Consider the following 3421-nt stretch of genomic DNA (forward strand, 5'->3'; position numbering starts at 1 on the left):
GTGGGGTGGCTGGGGGCGTCTCGGGGAGGCGGGACGAGAGCGCTTTACACACACAAAAGCGGAGACTCCACCTCTCGCTCTGTCTCACTCCCCGTCCCTCCTCGCCTCCTATGCCCCACTCCGCCTCTTTACCGTTGCCTCTCCTGCACTAGTAGTATTTCCCAGGGTATTTTTTCGTTCCCGCCCCCTCCCGCGTCTCTTTCTGTGGCTCCCCTGATCACTCCAGCCTCCGGCTCTCCAAGAAAGAAACGTTAAATCTTTTCTGTACAAGATTCAGTTTAAACCACAGTAGCCTATGTAAGTCAGCGGCTTGGCGGCTTCGTAACAACTTCACCACACCTGCTGTACACTAAAACCGAGACTGCGTGGGGAGTGACTGTACAGGATAGACCGACAATGCAAGATGAGCGGAAAAAGCACAAAAGCTTCTCGTGTATGTACGCACATAACTACATGTTGGCGTACCAAACGCGTTCTGAGTCCAAAAATGTATTTAAGCTCTCGCTGGCAATCGGTTAAGCCCAGGAACCGTCTATGCTGCCACCTCGCAAACACCAGACCTCCCATCCAGCTTTCACTGTTTGCAACAATAGTAGCCTATTTTTTCACTCAGAAATGGAGTTTGTCATCCGGTTTGCATTACCTCCACCTTCCCACTCACCAACGAGGGAAAGTTGAGTGTGCACAGGTCAATGGCATACTAGATTGGAGTCAAATAAACTGGTCTTGTGAGGGTCAGTGCTCCCAGCTTCTTGCTACTGGAAGTGTGTCAATGGTCTGTTATGGCGGTCAGTTCACTTGTGCAATCAACACATTGTAATTGTAATTCAACCGTAGCCTGGTTTGACCATTGGGTGTGAAAGGTACAGTGACACATTTAGGTGGAGTGAGATGCTGGATTTGGTAAGGAGGTGCAGTGAGATGCTGAGTTTGGTGAGGAGGTGCAGTGAGATGCTGGGTTTGGTAAGGAGGTGCAGTGAGATGCTGGGTTTGTTGAGGAGGTGCTGGATTTGGTAAGGAGGTGCAGTGAGATGCTGAGTTTGGTGAGGAGGTGCAGTGAGATGCTGGGTTTGGTAAGGAGGTGCAGTGAGATGCTGGGTTTGGTGAGGAGGTGCTGGATTTGGTAAGGAGGTGCAGTGAGGTGCTGGATTTGGTAAGGAGGTGCAGTGAGATGCTGGGTTTGGTAAGGAGGTGCAGTGAGATGCTGGGTTTGGTGAGGAGATGCTGGGTTTGGTAAGGAGGTGCAGTGAGATGCTGGGTTTGGTAAGGAGGTGCAGTGAGATGCTGGGTTTGGGGAGGAGGTGCTGGATTTGGTAAGGAGGTGCAGTGACGTGCTGGGTTTGGTGAGGAGATGCTGGGTTTGGTAAGGAGGTGCAGTGAGGTGCTGGATTTGGTAAGGAGGTGCAGTGAGATGCTGGGTTTGGTGAGGAGATGCTGGGTTTGGTAAGGAGGTACAGTGAGATGCTGGGTTTGGTGAGGAGGTGCAGTGAGATGCTGGGTTTGGTGAGAAGGTGCTGGGTTTGGTAAGGAGGTACAGTGAGATGCTGGGTTTGGTGAGGAGGTGCAGTGAGATGCTGGGTTTGGTAAGGAGGTGCAGTGAGATGCTGGGTTTGGTAAGGAGGTACAGTGAGATGCTGGGTTTGGTGAGGAGGTGCAGTGAGATGCTGGGTTTGTTGAGGAGGTGCTGGATTTGGTAAGGAGGTGCAGTGAGATGCTGGGTTTGGTGAGGAGGTGCAGTGAGTTGCTGGGTTTGGTGAAGAGTTGTTTGTGTTCCTTCTGGTCAAACTGCATTCTGTGGTCCTGTACATCAGTGCTGCTCGTGTTGACTCTGCGTTTTTTTTGTTTGCTTTGCTGAGCATCTGGTTTCGATTGCTTGAGCCAAGCTGTGTTGCACCTGGCTGTGCATTCAGTAAAGGTCTCTCTCTCTCTCTCTGCCTCTCTCACTTCCTGAGTGAGAGCTCTGCACCTCCGCTCTGCTCAAACTCTTCCGCCACTTCTATAGCCCTGCTTTCCAGAAGAATCACAGTTCTGCTGGGTGAAAGAAAGACTAACGTCACTGAAACAAGTTAGCATTAGCCCCTTAGCTGGTGATATAGCAGTGGTCATACGTTAGTACACATACATGTCAGTAGCAGTACTGTAGGTGTCAGTGGCAGTGGTGCAGGTGTCAGTGGCATTAGTCAGTAGCTAAGACAGGCTGGCGAACGGCGCGGCCCGTCTGTGCTTTTACGGGTCTGTGTAAGAGGGAGTAGCAGTAGCAGGTTTCAGGAGAACACACACTGCTGGGTTTTAAGTATATAATTAGAGCCAAGCCAGCCCAGGACTATCCCCACCCCCCACTCCCACCTCCTCGCTGCTCGGCCATGTGACCCACTAACCGTCTAAGTGGCAGATTACCAGCTTTTCATAAAAGCTGCCTAACGCCGCGCTGGGAGTCACCTCAACGCCAGCTGCTGCCGGGGCCTGTGCTGCGGCCGGGCGCGTTTGGCGGCGGAGGGTCCCCCGTTTCGTTCGTCTCCCCCGTTTCGTTCGTCTCCCCCGTTTCGTTCGTCTCCCCCGTTTCGTTCGTCTCCCCCGTTTCGTTCATCTCCCCTTTCCCCACCGCTTCCCGCCGACCCCGCTTCCCACGGCCGGGCTCCCTCCGCTCGTGTCTGCATTAACGACGCCCTTCCCCGTGAGAACGACAGATCTGAAGCACGGGAAGGTCACGGCTTCCCCGGTGTGAACCTTCATCGGCTGAGAGCCGAACCGGCGTCTTCAGCAGTAACGGGCAAACTGCTGAGTGCGCTTATTACACACACGCATCGCACGGAGGATCACAAAGCCTCTTCTACAAAAGAAACACAAGAATAAACAACAAAAAAACACTGAGGAGGAGGGGGATTACGGAAACCATTATTCAGCGCTTTATTTACATGACCAACTTTGGAATGGCGGGGGAAAATTGATGTGTGCGTTCGTGTGGTGCATGCGTGTGTGCGTGCATGTGTGTGTGTGTGTGTGTGTGTGTGTGTGGTGCACGGGAGGGTGTGGGGAGTGGCGTGGTGTGGGGGATTGAGCGAGAGAACTGTACCGTATGTAGGACAGGGGCTATTCTATTCTGACACGAATTATGGGCGTGTCCAATTTCTGCATGCTTGATCAATGGGGTTGAATAGAGAGAGAAAGAGGGAGAGAGGGAGGAAATGAATGAGACCGAGAGGGGTAGGAAAGAGAAGGGGAGTAGTAAAATCAGGGAAAGAGAGAAGAGAAAGCAGATATGCTGTATAAGTGTATTATCATACTCTCTATAACTTCTAGAGAGAGAGAGTGAGAGAGAGTTTTTTCTTTTTCTCTCTCATTGTTCTTGTGCATGTGTGTGTTGGTGTGCGTGCATGTGTGTGTATTAATTAGCCATCACTTAGCTTCGTTTAGCTGAACT

Source organism: Conger conger, chromosome 12, assembly GCF_963514075.1.
Source record: "Conger conger chromosome 12, fConCon1.1, whole genome shotgun sequence".
Taxonomy (NCBI): domain Eukaryota; kingdom Metazoa; phylum Chordata; class Actinopteri; order Anguilliformes; family Congridae; genus Conger; species Conger conger.